Raw genomic sequence first — 20,638 nt, 5'->3', positions numbered from 1 at the left:
CACTAGCAGTGATGTGTAAGAAAGACCACATCCACGGTGCCATGGCTGATGATTACAAGAAAAAACATGAACTATTTGAAAAGAAAGCCTGTTACTTTTAAAAGAACACACTGTATTTTATAGATAAAAAGCAGTTAAAATCCTAACAACTATTCTAGGACTAATATTTTTTACAGTAATACTACTTTAAATTCTGTAAGACACATAATTCTAAGCTCTTTTACTTGAAGGCATCCTGGACGGAGGCTAGAAAGTTGCATCTCCCTGCACCATTCCTACTGAACAATTTTCAACAGTTTCAGTTACACAAACCTGTTCTTATCTTCCCATAACCAAAGGTCCACTGCTTTTTTTAACACCGGTGATCAGAGAAATGGCAAGATATCTTTCAATTTATATTTTTATATTTGTTTACCTTAAAAAAATTAACTTTTAGCAAACATAGTGTTGGTGATAAAAGAAAAAAAATAAAAATAAAAGCTTGACATTTTAAGGCTGGTGTCTCAGTCCTTGAAACCACAGTACAAAAACAGGTCTGAAAGCACAGATGGAAGTACAGGTACCTCCCCAGCTGTCAGAATAATGTTCCTTGACCTCTTTCCACTCTAATGGATCTTCAGTTCTGTGTGTAGTAGAACAGCCATTACAAGAATTATAAAAATAAATCTCGGCAAAAATAATTTATATTACTTGTCATTAGAAAATTTTCATAGTAGAGTTGGGTCTCGGACATTTTCTGCCTCAAGCATTGAACCCCTTTTCTGATGGCCTTTTGGACATGAGTGGAAGATATTTGGTACATTTCTTAATATACAGGAAAAAATTTAGGCCAGCATGCCTCAGGTGGGAAGAGTTGACCTCCTGCAGTGATGGACTGAAAACGTGACTCGATGTGTACAGCTGTGTTTAATATGCTGTGAATTCAGGTGATGCCACATTCAGTATGCTGACTGTTTCAGATCACACTGATAAACTCTTAACCTCATGTGTTTTAGTTCACTATTACAGTAAATTAAAGACAAGTTATGTCCACAGTAACCAGCACTTAAACTCTTTGGGGCATAATGCACTTGAGAAACACTCCAGGCATAACGAGTGCCTGAGAGAGCACTAACTTCCCTGCTCTATGCATCTACCCGTCCAAACCACAGATGCTGGAGATGAGCTCAGAGAGCCTTACATACATGGAACTGAAGGTAACAAACATGAGCTGCAATCAAATGTAACCACACTACAAGCTGTGTATCTTTCTGTGATTATTGAAAACAAAGGTTATGATTTTACTATGTTGACCTTAAAAATATTTGGCTATGTGGCCTCAGGATAACAACTCATCCTGAATTTTTAATTATGCTATTTTTTGGACACTGAGATTTATAAAAAAACCTGGTTTAACATCCTTAGAGTGTTTAATGGCAAATTTTAAAGCCAAAACTCCATTTTTAAGGAGATAAAATTCCAGTCATCCCTCAAGATTTTATCAAAGTTGTAGGATTTGACCCTGAGATAATAGATGTCAGAAGAGATATGTGTACAAATTTTTAACACGGGAAAAGAAGACAGGTTTGTCCGTGACAGCTAGGCAGAACCAAATAAACAGATCACCCCTTAAAGGTATTTCAAGAATTAAAATGGAAAAAGAAAGAACAAAACTTTTATTTTGCTTTAAATTACAAGTTATAAAACATTACACTTACCTTTATGACCATTATACAATCAGGAACCATACATCTTGTCTCAAACTTGTGTGTTCTACCAGTGTGACAGTTCTTGCATTAGCTGCTTACTGTATTTAAGGTTCTGTGTCAATGCAGTGTTTAGACAGCAGCAGATGGGTCATCCAATTTATGTTAAAGGAAACTTTGGGAAGAGTGAGTATGTTTGACTTGATTCTTTCAAAACAGTATTTTGGTGTTATTATGTATATTTTGGATAACACATTCCTTTTCTATCTAAAATTCCTTTACAGGTGGACCCTATTTAATTTTTACTTGGTGTTCCATTGTGGTAGTGATGTTACTAAGATTTAAATCCTTAGCAACTATGGCAATCATAAGACTAAAGAACTTTTTTCTTTCTAAAGTGTAAACACATTAATATGATGCGCTGTGACTTTAGCCTTCAGCACAAAAATATCCAAAGGTCCTGCACTTGAAACAGTGTTAAAAAGTCCTCCGAATTTAAAATCTCCTGTTGAATACCTTTGTGATTACAGATGGTTGAATGCAGATAATGAATATTTGATTCCTGTTTAATGCTTCATACTATGCATTCACCTGACAGTTAGTTATATTATTTTTGCCAAAAGGATGCTTCATGATATCTCCCCAGACCGAAGCAATAACGAGTTTAGGGCAACTACTAATGCTGCTGTTTCTTCTATGTTTGCTATCAAAATTAAAACTTGCTATAGACGAACAGGTAAGAAAGTTAATATTATGAATCAGTGCTTACTTAGTAAGTATTAAAATGAACATATACTAAGATTCAGTTGGTCTGGTTAAAGATTAATTCTTTTTAATAAAAGAGAGAGAAAAAAAATGCATTAGAATTGATAACTTTCAAGTGACTTGGCAGGGGAAATGGTTTTAGGTGGTTTTTTCCCTGTTTCAGTAATTAGAAAAATCACCCAGATGTATTTTAGGCCTATTTTTAGCTAACTAAAGACAACAACAACGTCACTTCAAAGGATCCACTTTATGCCTTTTTGTACATAAGTTCTAGAGAAAAAACATTGGACCTTTGATATAAAGAGCAAAAAATACCCATACTACCATCTATCCCCCAGCTAAACTTGAGAGTTCATTTCCAACAAACTTTCTTGCTTCCTTCACCATCTCAAAAGCCTTAGACCTCAGTCTTATCCCTACATTTATAATTCATTTAGAACTGTTTTACTACATCTTTTTGAGAATTAAGAGCAAAATGCCAATGTAGTAATTTTATTAGTTTTCTTTAAAAATGTAAATTGTAATGGGATATAATTGTACCATCCTGCTTCTCACCAATTTACAAACTAGACTAATGTAAGAGAATCATCTAATATGGCACTGTATATAAAGATAGGATTCTTCCTCATTTTCAACACATGAAAAATGCACTTTCCAATGCAATAAATGAAGGAAAAATATATTTTAAATTTAAAATTAAGTACTATATTTGATAGAGAAACAAGCTTTTTTTTTTTTTTTGTGCAATAGTTTCTGTGTTTTACATACAGGAATGCTGCACAGGATCATTGAAACTGGCTTGCATTAATATTCAAATAATGTCAACTTGATTTGCCTCACTAAATAAGTTCCCATCTTGCCACACTACAAAAGAGAAAGGTTAAAAAAAGATGTTTATAACTATTATTTCTCTCAGAGAGGAAGACCACAGATAGAAAGTTTAATTGATATTTATCAGCAAGGTTTTTGTTTCTGTCCCTTCTAACAGGACAGTGCCCTAGCATTCTTATATCTTCTTCTCCTGGCAAGTCACTGTTCTGCCCGAAACACTTTCAGCATTTACTCAGCTATCAACTGCTGTCTTTGGACTTGAGAAGTAGAAAGCAGATCTGAGGGGGCATCTCTTTTGGCTTTAAAGGGATAGCATCCAGACACAGATCTAAATGTTTAGTTTCTTGGCCTATTCAAAGAATAAGAATAGATGACAACTGTACCTTAAGCCCAGTGCAACATTTTTGTTAGAGAAGAAAAGTAACTTCTAACCAGACAAACATTTGGTAACACAGATTTTGTACTGCTTGCTATGCTATGATCTTTTCTGCTAGCACAAGGGATATCTATAGGCATGGCCATGAATATGCAGTGTTCAATCTCAACCATTTTTATACTTTATGGAATGGAGATTCCTATCCCAGTTGTAAACATATTACTATCTGTAGAAGGGAAAACTAGAAACCATAAATTCTTTTCTTTATGCAATTTACTGAGACGCGTCAGTGCTCACGTCAAAAAGTGAAAGAATGCAATTCATTGTAGCAAAGTAGAACTGGCAGACCTTACAGTTGTTGTAGTGTAACTGTTTTCTCCTTTTCTTTGTTAAACTATTACCTATTCTCACACATAATTAGCCTGATATTTCCATCACACTATTAACATGAGTTGTGGCCTGGGAAATAGTAGTAACAAAAAGAACACAAGCTGAGAATTCAAAAAAGCCACAAGAAGTGTGGCCTGGACTAACTGTTGGAAGTGCATGCATGAAATACAAGGCCACAGGGGTCAGCTTACAATCAGTGAAATTCAGATCATGTTTAAGCCCCAGACAAGGTGACATCAATTTGAAATGTATGTTTGTCTTTTCAGAGGGAGGGAAAAAAGAGTATTGAAATTCTACATCTTTTTTAAGTCACTCCTCAGATAAATACTGTATTCTGTGACTTAACAATCCTGCTAACTGCATGGCTAAGCAGGAAGAGTACTGGATATAAGAGGACAATTACTATGTACCAAATTATGTGTCTGGCTTTGTAAAATGTACCACAGAATCACAGAATATTCTGAGTTGGAAGGGACCCACAAGAATCATCTAGCCCAGCTCCCATGGGCTAGATGATTGGCCCATGAGAGGCCAATGGCCCATACAGAGGATTGAACTCGTGACCTTGGCATTATTAGCACCAAGTTTTAACCAACTGAGCATAAGTATGGATGGAAATCATAGCCAAAGTGAGTGACTATGCAATCATTTATTAGGGTAAGAGACAAGAAGATTCACATGGAAGACCAGCAGAAGATCAGCTTTTATAACAATCTTTGACCTAAAGTTTATGCTTTAAACCATTCAGATCCTACAACTTTTATTTTTCTGCATTTAAGAAAGGCATGCTTTGAGAGGAGAGGCAAGTTTTTATAACAGCCATTGCAGATAGCACACAAGTCCCTTCTTCAAGTCCTTCACCACCACAACCATCACTTTTTTCTTCAAAGAACCTTTCATGTTTCTGGCAGCATTACCAGTAAAGAAATGTTAAAATTGCCAAGAGAACTTCAGCTGTGGACTGAGTGACTTCACTGACAGAGCTTTCAGATCAGAACAGAAATGCATAAGGGATCTTAGATGGTCGTCACATTATTTGACATTTCAGCCCTTAAAATTTGGATTTAAATAGTAAAATTCTAAGAAAAAAAATTTGAGGAAAGGTCTCGAATCTTCCATTAGCTTTTTTAAACTGAACAGAAAATTGTTTTAAGTATATGCAGATTAGGAATGTGTGAGTATCTGTGCTAATTGACTTGGAAGACACACTACTGCTAGTCAGTAAATCAAGACTTAAAGACTGAATCACACTTCGATATGTAAAAGCCAATGAAAAACCCAAGAACTTGCTTCACTGCTGATTATTGTTCAAGTTCTAGAACAATTTTTAAGTACATTGAGGATGAAATGGATGAATCTTGAGGGAAGTTAGTGGGGGGTAAATGGACTCCAGTTGTTTATTGAAATAAGAATACTTGTCTGTAGTTTTTGGACGCAGTACATTTTACTTTGGGAACTGAATAAAATCACTAACCAATTACTGATCATCTGTGGTTGATACATCACTGACCATTACAACTATTGTAAACTGTGATATATTTGCTAAAAGGAAAAAAAAAAATTGAATAGAAAGTCCATGTATGATTTTTTTCATCTATGGCTAGAAAAAAAGAGATGGAGGATTTGTTGCTCAGTTTACAAATAAATCTGAGACACTGGAATGCAATACTCTGAGGAAGTGATGAGTAATCATGACAGTATGAGGTCACCTAGTAAGCAACTTTACTAGTACTAAATTGATTGAGGTTAATACTTGCTTCACTCAAATCAACACATTGTGTTATTTGTACCAGCAACTATTACTATCAGCAGGACTTCCCACGTATACCACTCCTTTAAAAGAATTAATTTCAATGTTTCTTTCACTGTTTATATATAATTACAGGAAGGAGAGAACATCTCTTTTCACTGTGTAAGAATTTGTGGATATTGAAAGTTTCAGAGTAGTCTGTAGTTTTACTGCAGATACAATGCTACGGATTTTCTGAATTATGGTTAATTATTTCACTTCTTACAGTTTTTCATAGATTTTAAAGCATTTCTATGCAAATGTAGTGTTTCCTCTGTCTTCACTTTACATAAATTCCTTGATCTAAAAGAAAAAAACATTGTTTTTTTACATTATTTTACCAACCTATTAACCGTCACACTAATTAATCCTTCAGGTAGCATCCACATCTGTGGCCAGATACAGGATTTGAAGCCAGTGTCCTCAGCTAAGGACACTGTCCTTTAGACAGTCACTGATGAACTTTCCTTAGGAAAGGTAAATTGGATTATGGATTATCAAATCTCATTTTGGACTAGCCCATTTTATTTCCATAGTGAACGCATCAGCAACGCTGCCCTGAGCCCCACTCCTCCTGTTCAATTATGTCAAATTAAAAGTGGAAATCACACCATGAGAGAATTCATCACCTAGAGCAATACAGGATTCAAGAAATTTCTTTTTGAGAGACTAAAATCAGCTATGTGAGGTTGGTTGGTTGGTTGGTTTCTTTTTCTAGTTTTTGTCCTTTTTTTCAGAGCAGCAAAAGAAGGAAACTGAAGCAACACAAACTAGTATGTGCACCAGCAAAGCAACCTCTTTGGTCAATGGAAGCTCTCTGAGGAAGGTGTGCTTACAGGCTGCAACATTCAAAGCTTTGGCAAAATGTACTAGGCTTTCACATTTGCCTAAGACCTCAAATCTCTGAGCAGCTCATTCCCTAGATGGCTGGTAGCATTTAAGTATTCATCTTCTGTCTGCCCTACACATGGCTTACATCTTTTTATGGACACTCTGCGTTACAAATAAATCCCCAGCCTATTAATTTCTCCTGTAAGACTCTTAAGTTCTACTTTGAATTACATCCCCATTGCAGGCTCTCCCATCAGAACCTTCCTGTTACACCAAAACACAAACATAACTTATTGCACCAACACAGCCTTATGCAGGTCAGCATTTCCTGCATCACTCGCTGAAACTGGAGATGAATGCAATGCAGGAGAACCAATGACAGCTGCTATGTCAACTTGAAAGCCAAATGAGGAGAAAAAATTGCTTAGGAATTTCAGATTAAATGCAGTATTTTCTCAGAATTTTTTGGTTATGAATGAATTTCTCACAGTAAGGAGATGAATTACATGTGATGGCTATATATATAAGCATCTCTTTCATGTTATACAACTGCTATTTACATAACTTGATGCTGACTGCTACCTCTTAGCAATATATGTTCACGCAAGTGTGTAACTGTGTGTTTTCAAGGACTATCTTGATTCTACAGCAACAAATATGCCAAGAAAACACTGCCAGATACAACACCAAGAACCTACATTCAATTAATTTTTTTCTTTGCTAAGGCTTTCACAGCTGAGTCACAGTCCATGAAAGACATCACACAGATTTAATTCAAACCTATTGAAACAAAGACCTCTGTAAGCTAGGAGGAAGGAGACAGACCTACATAAAAGCCTTGGCTTGGTGGAGATGTGCTTCCTGCTGTTAGCTTTTCACATTCCTTACAAAGGTATATGGTACAAACTGCAATAGTGGACACACTCACTGAGTCCTGCCTTAGGATCCAGCTTGTCACTTCAAAGGTCAGAGCTTACAGTTGTAGTGAACAACAGCAGTGCTTACTGAAGTATTGCTACTGGGGAATCCAAAATAGTGTGCACCCAACCAAATTTACCTACTTTAAGATCAAGAAAAAAAAAAAGGTGTAAGACCAAGACCCTAAAGGCATCTTTTGTTATGTAAGACATTAGTCCCTGAACCCAACATGCATCAGCTCAGTACAAGAGGCCTCAACTTTCTTTCAGTGCAGTCAACTAAAAGACTTTCCAAAATATGCAACAGTCTTCCTAAACATAAGGAAAATCACAGCACATCTTTGTATTCTCTAAGACTTCGTAACTTTGCATATTTTTCTCTCAATAAGTTCCCTTTAATCATGGCAGCTATTTGACTTAGATAAATTGACTTTGTATCTGTGATTCCAAATTAGCAGTACCTAATTTTTTATGTAGTTATTCTCTATGAAATTCAAACATTAACCATTTATGTGACACCACTGAGGAGAGTGACTGTATACATACTTCAGAAATGAAAAAATATCACACGTATCAACTCAAATATATACTTTAGTACCTCATATCACATATAATTTTCTCTTCATAAACCTGGTAAAATTTATATTTGAATTCTTAATTTTGTTCTGCAAAAAAAGCCCCAGAGTTGCAGGAGAGACGATGGTGAATTCTTCCAACTACAGCAACAAATTAAAGTGCCTAAAAACGAAAGGTATACAACAGGAGTAAAAGTCTGCCTGCAAGAAAAGTCAGCAAGATCATATATACAGAGTTTTTTCCATTCATTAAGGCTGGATTATGAAGATTTATGCTTTGCAAATAAATGCTATTAGAGATTCTGTGTAAGTAGCTCTGAAAAGTTTAAGAAACAGATTAAATCATTGCAACTTTTTATGGTTCCTCATAAAGGTGGCATACTTTTTTCTGGACTTGGAGTGAGGGAAGATGAACCAAAACTTGCACTGATGATGTAGAGAATTTGACTTTCTTAAAAAGGTCTTGTATTATGGCTGATTTAACACATACGACTATGTTTAGAGGTGTTACTATATTTTTTGTTATAATTATTATTTATTACAATTATTTATTTATTTATTAGATTCCGTCTGGCCAAAAATGGCAAAGACTGCCTGAGAGACAAAAGGGAAGTGTGGCAATTCCATAGGCATCCAGTAAGCTTTTTCCTCTCAAATGTCTCAATAGTTCTGCTAGAGTGAAGAATACAGCATAACTGGATTAATAAAATTTTAATATGTTTTACAATTAAATAACTTATACTGAAGCTATATGGTGGATAAATGTATTTCCCACTGACTTCAGCAATAGTTTATGCTGAATTTTCTTTAGCCTAGTGACATTTCAAAGCAGCAAGTTTTATTTCTGAAAGAAATTGCCTGAGCTTACACTATTATGATTTGACATTTAGATCGCAGTCATAGCCTGCAGCTCCAGCCAAGATCAAATCCTCACTGTTCATGCACATACAAATGTATGGTCCCTACTCCAGGGAATTTAAATCTGAGGTCATCTACTAAGCCAGCTACAGAAAACCAGAGAATCTAAATAACAAATTATCAACATAGCCATTTAGACAACTAAAACCCTGAGGTTATAGTTACTGACATAGAAAAGCCTGAAGGAGGATCTTTGTTCCCCACAGTGAAACTACTTTTTGTATGCAGCCCACATAATCTGGGTAAATATGCTTTCTAAGATGGAAACCAAACAACATAGATTTGTTGTGTGGCCTAGTATTTGAATATAGTAGTTTTTCTCGTGCATTAACGTCATGCTATGATTCAGACCACTGAGAAAGGGTCATTAATCTAGAATTCAATTTATTTTACTTGTACATGAAAGGTTTGCCTACTGATTTTGCTGAAGTTTTATTATATTTGCTTAGATGAAGGAATACTTCTTAGAAAGGGTTTCATTTTCCATTTTACAAATGCAGGACTTGCTGAGGTCTGGACTTGGACCTGACTTTAAAATGTGAAATGCACCTTAACTTGATTTCTATTTAACCAAGGCTGTACAAATTTTGAAGGGCTATCTGTAAGTCAAAGACCTTGACTTCTTTCCTTAACACCAAGGCAACTAAACAGTGGACTGCTGAGCTCTACTTCTGTATTAGTAGCTTTTAGTCCTTTCTAAGATTCCTTTCTTATCCTCTACCCTACAGTATGCTGACATAAAAAATTCAATTGAAATATGCATCAGTAAATATATATCAATCATACACCTGTCAATGCTTAATCCTTTAAGTTATTTTACCTAGAGTTTACTGCTTGATGCAACTCTGCAACCTAGCAGTGAGCTGTGAGCACTTGACATCCAAAATCCAATTGATTTTGCCATCTCAAAGGCTTTTTAAAGCAAAATCTGGTGAACCTATTGCCTCTTTCTTTGGAAGCGTACCCCATATAGAGGTTCTCTACAGTATGTCTTTCCAAATGTTTTCTTCAAGACTGTTATAGACTGCCACTTTATATAGTATTTTCTTCTATGCTCAGCTTGTTGTTTACATTTGGAAAGACTGCGTTTTTTTCATAACTGCACTAATATTTTTGTAATTTATTTACAAACTACATCTCTGAATACTTAGGAAAAAACAAAAGACATGGTTTTCATGGCTGGAGAGTTTTCATTTTAAATGTCTCCATCTGAGTAATTGCTTTTCTATGCTGTATTTGACATTCCTTTATGACTTCACATCAGATAGAGGAAAATTAAAAAGGTAGATATTTTGCTTAAATATAATTTTGCAAGAGTTTATAATTTTTGGAGGGAAGAAATGAATATTAGACGAACATTACTATCTATAAAGCCTAAAAGCCGAGAAACCTTACGCTGTAGAATTTATAATGTGAATTTCTTTATTAGAATTTCCTTTTTCTTCATCCTCAGCTATGTTTGCAGATTTTCTATTAAAATAATGTTTTCTTATTAATCTAAATCTGAGTTAAATTCTTGAATTAACTTTTACTGTTACACTTGGAATACTTTTTGCAAGGCTATTTAAATTCCTTTACTGCATGACTGCATATCTCTGTTGTGAAGAACTTTATTGGTTTGTTGGACATACTTCAAGTCCCATTAAAAATTACTCAGGATTTTGTTTCACCAGTTATTTTCCCACCAGTGAACACAAACTATATTGTTGCACCTTTCATCGATCTTGATTTGATCAATTTTATGCTTTCAGGTCTTTGTTTCAAGTGATTTGCCTATTAAGTCGCTCAAATACCTTATTTATTAAAAGTGGCTGCATTTTCTGCTTAGTTAGCAATAATGGACGAACCTATTGCAAATACTTAATGAATTAAAACAATGACTGAGGCCTTAACTCTTATTATAATTTTCTCTGATTTGGTTTATATCAAGATTTGTATTATTCATAGTGCCATCATTTGAACTCTGAAGGTTATGAAGAAACTGAGATGCCACTTTCACGTTAGTGAAGCTCTGAAAGGCTTTTTGGCTTCATGTGGAATATAAAGCCCAGTATTACTATCACAAAGCTCTTTTACTGTATGGTCTGGATACACTTCAAACAGAGCCACCAATAGAATTAATGTCTCTGTCCCTGGCCCAGCCTGTAGATAGGCCTGTTAACCATTGTTCAGGTAAACACCTTCCAGTGTTCTACCACTTGTCTTCAGATGTCAAAGTCTGCTAGACTGTGAAGTCCTTCAAAAGGTTTGAATTCTGCCAAGGCTTCTACTCCACTAATGACAGCCCCCTCCCACTCACAGAAGAGAGAAGGAAGACTTCAAGAGCAAACTGAAGGAAAAGACAGCATCTCTCCAGCCCAACTGTAAACATTTCTTTTTTGCAAATTATGGCCTTTCTGAATGTGGAAAACACAGGCAGCAGTCAATAAGGAAGCCAGAGTTGTTTATGTCAGTTGGTTGTCCTAGTGCCATCACTGTGATTTATTCTACTGGACTCCACACATACCCACAGCAGTGCTAAGCCACTGTGACTCTTCTTTAGTGTTGTCACTTACCAATATTTATTGCATAAAAAAAGCTTTTTGCTTCATTTTCTCCTGCAGCTTTTGAAAATATATCTAAAGTGTACAAACATGTTCTTGTAATGCCTGTAATATCTACTTACAGCTGGTTTGGTTAATTGTTTTTTTTCCCTACAAGATGCTGTGAATAAAGACTTCTGTTATCATGGGTGGTCAATTTATGAGCTGCACAGACATGTCAGGACCTCAACAGGCCTTGCTGTCCCTGCCCAGTCTTTCTTGGGGTTCTCCAAACCTGCCCACAGCCCAGGACCCCATGTCAGCCAACAGGGCTGTCATGCTACAGTGGGGTCGGCCCAGTGATGCTACAGCAGGGTCAGTCTCCAACTCCCCACAGCACTGCCCAGCCCAGCCATGGGCCCAAGCACCAGCCTGACCTTGTTCCATCCCCAGGGAGGTGCCCGATGCTGAGGCTGGAGCTGCCTCTGTGCCTCCCTCAGCTTCCCTGCTTGATCTGGCAACTTGTAAGTTCGATACCAGCCCTAATCCATCGCCTTTTTTGCTGTCACCAGCACAAAGCCAAGCCTGCCACAAGCAGCTCATGGGCAATATGTTCTCCTCACAGTTTGTGTCAATGGAAATATCAGCAATGCTGCAAGGCACAGACACTAGCAAACAGTTATTTTGAAAAAAAACCCCAACAACCACAACACAAAACTTACTAATTTAAACGTTTTGCCTTGGGTAACACTCACAGAGAGAACCAGATCTCACACAGAGCACAGCCAGTCCTTTTCTGAGTGGCAGCACTGGCCTCCCCTGCATGTACCCTGCAGCAGTGGCTGTGCCAGCTTGGGTGAGACCCCCAGAGGATTCTGCTGGATTCCCGCCCCCCATCCGGCTCCTGGATCTGTGCCATCATACTGGCATGTTGTCTCCCAGCTGTCTTAGCTTCTTGGTGTCACCATTCCTGCATTCGAAGAAATGGCTTACACTGATCATTTAACTGATCCACGTGCAGTTTGGCAAACGTGAATGGTTGGAACTGCCTGGTCATGGCCACTTCCACAGCAGCTACAAAGAGGAATGCTGAAATAACATGACTCTAATTCTGACTATGGGTAATTGTCTGGATTATAATATTTTCTACGTAAGAAAATCTAAGTGCTTATTTTAAAATAATGATGGTCTATTCTACTCAGCAGTACTGCTCTAAGATCAAGTGAGGTGAGTACTGCTAGATCAGTAATGACAGAAATAGGCCCACTTTCTCATGACGACACTGATTTCTTAGCAGAAACATGGCAAAGTATTTTGAAAAATACTGCCAAAACTCCAAAGTTCAGTCCCATCAACTTTTGTCTTTTTTTCTGAATGCTGAGGCATACATGGACATGTAATTCTGTAATATCACTCAGAATTATAGAATGGTTTGGATCAGAACGGGAAGTTTTATGTAGTCTATCTCGGCAAGAGTGAAGGCATTAAAATCTAGTCACAACCTCCAAAACTCAAAGAACAGGCAGCACATTACTTAGTGATTTTTCTTGCAAAATGACAGTAAGAGATGATCCGAAAGCGACAGTAAGAGGTAATCTTGAAGTCACTTTTCTAGAAACAGATGTTGATTCTATATGTGTCAAGTTAAATTTTCTTGCTTTTCAACATGACCAAATTTGTAATGAAAAATTTGACACTGCAGCCATATACATTACTGACTTCCTTAAACATAAAATAAGAAATGCTTACATTTTTTATTCAAACATCACACTGTATCACAATCTATTTCACTTAATATTCAAATACTTAATTTGTAGTTTCAATTTTCAGATTTTTACTCTGTTATCTTTTGCAGATATCTACTTGCTAAAAAAATTCTTAAAATACAGTATGAAAAGAAAATTAGTTGATTAAAATTTTTTGAGTCTTTGTATATATATATTGATATAATGTGACCATTACCGTATAAGAAACAAAGTGATTCTATACATAGTCTATGGACAATTACTGAAACACTATCTCCTGACAATGTTAATAATTCTTTGATGACCATGTCCCCTTGGGGCTTTTTTGGATTAAACTGAAGTGACTACTGTTCACTTCAGAAGGGTAGAAGGTATTTGAAAATACTGCTAAAAAGAAATCACTAGACATGAACAGTTAATTCATCATCCTATATACCAAAAAATCACCTTATCTGGTGATGTTTTCTGGAGCAAAAATGGAACAGAAATTATTGCAAGGCAGCAAGGCAAATGATGAAGCAACACTGCTCAGTCACACTGATCAAAGTTGCCATGTGGCACTTAAATATTCTTCAGAGTTCCTATGTCTGTTAGGCTTTTCTTGTTGCAGAGATGATACAGCATTATGCAAATTTGAAATGGAAAAAGACAATTTCCATTAGCAGCAAGGCCGCTAATTTTAACAGCTCTTTTGTAAAGAAAGACCTATTCACTGAATGGTGAAAGCATGTGCCAGGTAGAAGTGAAAAGTTCAAAGCATTATTGACAGATACACTACTTAGTGCAGATTGTGTACACAGAATATTAAAAGCAGTGCTGCCATCTCTTGGTTGGTTTTGGCTGTAGTAAACATGCATTTTATTTGCCACATATGAAAAAAAAAAAAAAAGCCAAAAACGAAACTGCAGAAATGAATACCACAACATGACAATGTTTAGCAATGTCCAAACCACAAGAAATAAAAAGGTAGCTTTCAAATATTTCAGTAAATGGGGCTACCCACATATTAAGCTTGTGTCTCCTTGTTTGCCATATAGGAAACACATATACAGTGGTGGACGGTTTTCCCCTTTCTCTTCTTGCCTTTGGGGTAATTTTACTTCCTGAAATAAGATCATATTTGGGGTAGACAGAAATGAAATGTCTCAGAGAATAGATAGGACATCATCTGTTAAATTCTAACCCTAAAAGCATATGAGTCCCACAGGAAGATTTCTGCTGGATTTCATTTTTACTCATGAGAATATGTGTTCTACATTTCTGTTTTTTATATGCATGAATATAAGTATTTATATATATACAAGAATGTATAAGCAATATAGTTGCCCCGTTACATTGGAGGAAGAAAAATCCATTTCTCAGTACCACACAGATGTTGGATCCCACCCTTCTGGCAGAATCCAAAACCTTCCCAATGAAATACCAGAAGCCCTGTCTTCTCTTTCTTTCTACATTTCTGGTCCCCTGATATGCAAACAAAGGTTGTATTATATTTCCTTCCATAGGAAAAATATAATAAATATAATAAAACGTGGTGCAAGAGAAACCTGAATACTGTCTGTCTCACAAATTAACACTCCTAATATTCTTAAAAAAGATGCTTATTGCTGTGGCCCTATTCACCTAAGCTTTTACTTGGATATAAAATTTTGAGACCTTGAAAATAGTCCTGTCTAACTTACTTTTTAATGTACTCCCAAGATACAGGACTTGTTTATATATGAATCTTGTGCGGAATATTTCCTCCCTACAACTCCAGTCTCTCATATGTCCTCAATTGTAAATCTAAAACTCAAGTCAATCCCTAATATGTCCTAAAAACAGCTTAATTCATTAGGCATAGAGAAAGTGTAAGTCACAAAATTCAAAAGCACTTTCTGAAACATATATCTCACTTAGGTTTGATTCCTCTATTTAGATTGAAAACGATATAGATGAAAATGATATACACAAAAGACAAAAACCACCACGTTTGTTATTCCAACTTCAACAATGAAACGAAGTTGCTTCATTAGCTATTTTCCATTACCTTTGCAGGGCTGATCCTTGCTTATCATGAAACTATAGAGAAATTAAGGTTACAACATGTCTCTAGAGATCATTTAGGTCAACTCTCTGCTCAGAGCAGGTCCAGTTAGATCAAATTGCTCAAGGTTATCTTCATGTGAGGATTCAATATATGTGAGGATGAGATTCCACAACCAAACTGTGCACCTGTTCCCAAACCTGACTGCTCTAGTGGTGAAAATAAAAGAAGTCACAGTATCTAATCAGAATTGCCATGTTGCAGTTTGTGGCCATTGCCTTTAATTATGTCAATGCTGCTCATGTCTCCCATACTGTACAAGAGGTCCCCCTGAGCTGCTTTCTATCCAGGAAGCCCCAGTCATACTGTTGGATGGGATTATTCCATTTCAGATTCAGGACTTAAAATGTGTGTAAAATGAAAAGAACTGCAGGGCATAAATGACAATTGTCACAAGTGATTAAATGAAGTAGAGGGTAGAAAGGTAATAATGAAACATACTCTTTTCACTGAGTACCCACATCCAGTTTGGGGTTTTTTACAGCAGCTATTTGGTAGCTCAGCTCTTTGTAACCCAGGGTACTGGTGCAGGATGGGAAAGGCATCAGATTATCAATTATCTGATGTAGGATGACACCTGGGTAACAAATCACAATTTCCAACACAACTCTGTCACACACAGCTTCCTACTGCTTTACTTCTCCATGGGTAACTCATGGCACCTCAGCTGCCTTAGATTTGGATGCGAATAAGCACTCAGTGGTACTGGGGCCACTCTGTAAGTAATAAGAGAAGAAAAGGAAAAAAAAGAGAAGCCAAAACACAAAAATGGAAAGAAATCCCATGATAAACTGAATTTAAAATCTGCCATAGATCAAACTAAGACATCCTGCTTATAGCTGCAAAAGTATGCTAGCAATTAGTATGTCAGGTAACACAGGAGAAGAAGAGAAATGCTCTGGTAGTAAGCTGCATGGAAACTAAATAAAAAACTTCCATACAAACTTAACAGATTAGAAGTATCTCAATATCATGAAATTCTGTATTATATATCAATATTGCTAAAATCAAGCAATTCAACTCGCACTCAGACATTTACCTTTTTTCTTTTCAGATCCCAGCTTTTTTATCTATGGAGATATAAGCAAAAATAACCTTCACATACTTAAGGCTGAATGGATCCACCCACCTACTTAGCTGAGGTTTTGACCTGATGTGTTCAAAGTAAAAAAGAATCCTTAATACCAAAGTTTGCTTAAATTATTTAAAATTGAAGAAGTTGCAATGGAATGCAATCAAGAACCAGGGGGATATGCCATTCTGAAACTACTTTCCAAATATAATTGAACAAAATATTCAATAATAAAAATGAGAAAGGGTCCTTCATCATATTGTATGGACTAGTCACAAACACGACAAGAGAAACAGACAGGCAGTGGGAGATGCAATTTTATGTTATGTTACAAACAAGTTTTACTTGTAGGTGACATCAAGAAGAATACAGAGACAGCTTTTGTACTCAAATACAAAACATTGCTTAGAACTGTTTAAAATAATTTATAAAGGAACCAAAAATAATGCTTTTTAAGATGCCTGTTGCAGTATTTAACCATATAATTCAAGCATTTTGCCTTGCAAATTAGAGTTTCAAACTAACAAGTGGCACCCAAAAAGGCATAGCCTTGTAATATAAAAGTCACCAGATGTAAGAGCTGGGACTGTTCAGCTCGGAGAAAAGAAGATGAAGCCAGACTCTTTGCAAGTGGTGATCAGAGCCAATTGCTGCATGAACACTGGGAGACGCTTTTTTACTGGCCAAGCAGCGGCACAGCTTGCCCAAGGAGGTTGTAGCATCTCCGGCCTTGGAGTCATTCAAGAGCTGTCTGGACATGAATATGGACAAGTGGCTCTAGGTGGTTCTACCTGAGAGGTCCCTTCCAACCTCAACTATCCTGTGATATCAAGCAGGCATAAGAATAACTTGCACATGATATGGCATCGGTGCCACTGTACCAAAAGCAGTTGTTCTGTACTAGCTGTAGGAGCTGATGACAATATGTAACTATCAAAATATTTGAAGACATTCTCCAAGGTCTAAAGCATCTTTTATGTATGACAGTTTTTTCTGTAGTTTTCTAGGAAATTAGGTTCATTAGTGTTAATAGCATTTGGGATAAATTAATCACTTTTCTTCAGACACATACTATATTAACAAAAATGGTAATTATTACAGTGTTTTATGTACTATTGACATCCTCTGAGTATATAATCTACTTAACTATGAATTTTTATTCACAGTACCAGTCTCTGACAAGGCTTTTATCTAGCAGTGTTTAAGTTAAAATATCTAACCCTGGTAGTGTATCTGATAGATCAATAATAATCTGGACCCAAGTTTTCTACTTTTTCACAAGACACACACTCAGGAGACCTCTCATCAGTGCACCAACACACTGATAGTATTGTGACTGATGGTCACAGTATGGACTTTTCAGTGTCCTATTGCTCTGTCACGTTCTTTACAAAATATGCCAGACAGTAGAATTTGTCTAGTTGCTCACTGCCTGTTTGCTATAGAGCACTTAAATAAAAAAAAATGATCCCCTAAAGATATGTTTCTTGTCACAGAGGCATTAGAAAGGAAAACATTCCAAGAGCATTGGTCCGGAAATGTGAACAAATAGAAATATATAATACTCTAATGATGTGTTTCTGATAATGGCTTCTCCTTCCCTGAAAACCGATGGAGGCAGTACTGAAACGTGCCCTAGAACTCTTCAGGAAAGGTTTCTCAAAGCTTCACTCGTGGCAGCCCATTTTATGGGTGGGACAGTGGGCCAAAGGGTAATGTCACAGCCACCTGTCACCCTTCTTTTTTAGTACCATTCCTAAAGGCTTTCCAGTCTGCAATATGGGAATGCTTGATAGTGTTACTTAATACTTTCACTGAATCTCATTTCTCTGTACTATGTTATTGTTAGAGATTTTCTTAGGAATCTTACTGATATTATGTCCTACTTTTAGTTAGAAAAAAATGGGGATAGAGCCTAATTCAAAGGACATTTTCAGAAACTAAGTAATCACATTTATTTATATAAGACGAACAACAATAAAGGCTGAAGGTATAACTATTGACTGAGAGAATTAAATGGAGTATCTTTTTCTCATCTTCTACTTAAACTAGGACTGCCTTGCATCCTATATAAAGTTCAATTAATGATGCTTTTGCCCTATATAAGCTCAGAGAGAATAGTGCTCTCCCTTAAAGAATATGTCAGTAACAGTTAGTTTAAAGGCTTAAAGACAGCAGTACTTTAATCATCCACAAATTGGCCAATAGCAGTGGCTTAGTTATTGAAATGATTAACATATATGAGAGAAGACAGAGAATGTTATGCTCATGAAATCTTCTTCTGCCCATTTTTCACCTTAAATTCACAAAATGTCCTGTTTTAGAAACTCAGTATGGTTTCCAGCATTCAACATAGTTCTTGGCTATTCTGTAAACTGTATGTCCACATACAGTGGCCCTGAAGTCTCTGCATCCTCCAGTGTCATGACTCAAATGAATCCAGACAGTATCAGTTCTTTCTAATTGTCTGTTAAGCACAAGACTTCTGTTAAAAAGAAATTAGTTGGTGTGGAGATATCTATACCAAAGGAAAATCCATCTAAAATTTGTCCCTTTCTTTCATATCACCATTATAAAGATAATAGATAGTGGTACAATTTGTACTATTTATCTCTATCCTCTTATCTGAACTTTTCACAAGAGAGCTCCCTAGCTATAAGGAAGAAGAAAAATAAGATGTGCTCCAAGAAATTCCAAGATTAAAGAGTCTGTTATGAAATTTTCTTTAGCGTCCAGTGTTAACCCATTGCAGTGTACTATTTGAGGTCAATTCAGTTTCCTAGAACATCTGTGAAGAACATTCCACAGTTAGAAACCTTTTACAGACAAGTTTCCACAGGCTTGCCACTTTTAAGGATGAGCCTTAAGTGCTTATGTTATGCACAGCTGTGATAAGGATAAAAGCAAACTTTCTAACAGCTAGGTACCAGTCTCTGATAGTGGCCCCATGGCAGATTGTCTCCTAGGGCCTCATCTGAAAAAAGATATGAGCCTGTCTCACACAAGGCTGTTACCTGGAAGCCAAAGAAAACCTACCAGGAGGGAACCAAAAACATTTTCAGGAATGTGAATGAGGCCTGTTTTACAGCAGCATGTGCCTCCATCCTCCTGGACAAAGAGAAGTGTTTGCCATGGATGTGGCAATGATTTTAACATATCAATGTATTTTCAATGGGTTTTTTCTATCTCTGTCTTATCCTACTTCCCTACAGTGCTAATGTAGGATGTACATTCTCAGGAAAGTATATGTGTCCAGACCTCTGAAGATTAATTTGAATCTGTGAATCAAAGAGGAAATCATAAATCAGTCATGGCTGAGTGTCAGGGCTCTATATGTGTGCACATCCAGGATGTTAGTCATCAGTTCCCTGGGCTGACCAAAACCTGCCAAGCTTGGGTGAAAACAACTGACACCCTGGACTAATTAGAGCCAGAGGACTGACTGATCTCCAAGCTGGCTGTTCTTTAACACTCATACTGTCCATGAGCATACGGTCTGTGCAACAGATATATCCAGCTGATCAAATACTCTGGAATCACGGAGAAACATTTCTCAGTGTGGTGAAACTAGGGTGAAAATTGCTGAAGGGCTGTTTTCCCTGCCCATCTACTCCTCTCCCTTCCCGACTTCCTGGAGAGCAGAAAGGCATTTAGATTAATTAACAGAGATGTATTAGGATGTTAAACCAATGGTTTATCTCTTACTGCTATACCTTGTACAGAAAAAAATATTTCTCAGATGAAAAGACTGCCCAGAGTATTTGCTGAGAGAGCTCTCTGACTATCCAGGAAGAATCTCAAAGCATCACACAGTGAGGACCTTTTCATTAACCAGAAGGAAATGAGGCAATTAAAAACACAGCACAATCACATACACAGCTTGATTTTGAGAAAATCACAGTCCACTGCTTGAAACTTTTGTTTATCTAAGATTTCAAGTCTCTCTAAGTCCAATGGAGACTCACATTCTTAAATGTAAACTGGGAGTCAAGGTAGGACCAGGAACAGTTGCTGTCCACTGAGGAACTGCAATGTGAACTGGTCACTTCAGGTACACTTCAGATACAAGAAATCCATAGCAAGCAGCTGTCCTAGCAGAAGCTAAGGATCTAATTGAAGAGTCTTAAGCTATAATT

The 20,638-nt window shown here is 36.6% G+C and overlaps 1 protein-coding gene across 6 annotated transcripts in view; it reads right to left on the bottom strand.

Moving 5' to 3' along the window:
• CTNND2 (catenin delta 2) overlaps positions 1 to 20,638 on the bottom strand; it is a 514,557-nt gene that overhangs the window by 326,841 nt on the left and 167,078 nt on the right. The gene's annotated exons all lie outside the window — the stretch shown is intronic.

This window comes from Lepidothrix coronata, unplaced genomic scaffold, assembly GCF_001604755.1.
Source record: "Lepidothrix coronata isolate B3197 unplaced genomic scaffold, Lepidothrix_coronata-1.0 Scaffold109, whole genome shotgun sequence".
Lineage (NCBI taxonomy): Eukaryota > Metazoa > Chordata > Aves > Passeriformes > Pipridae > Lepidothrix > Lepidothrix coronata.
This window is presented reverse-complemented; position numbering and strand designations above follow the sequence as displayed.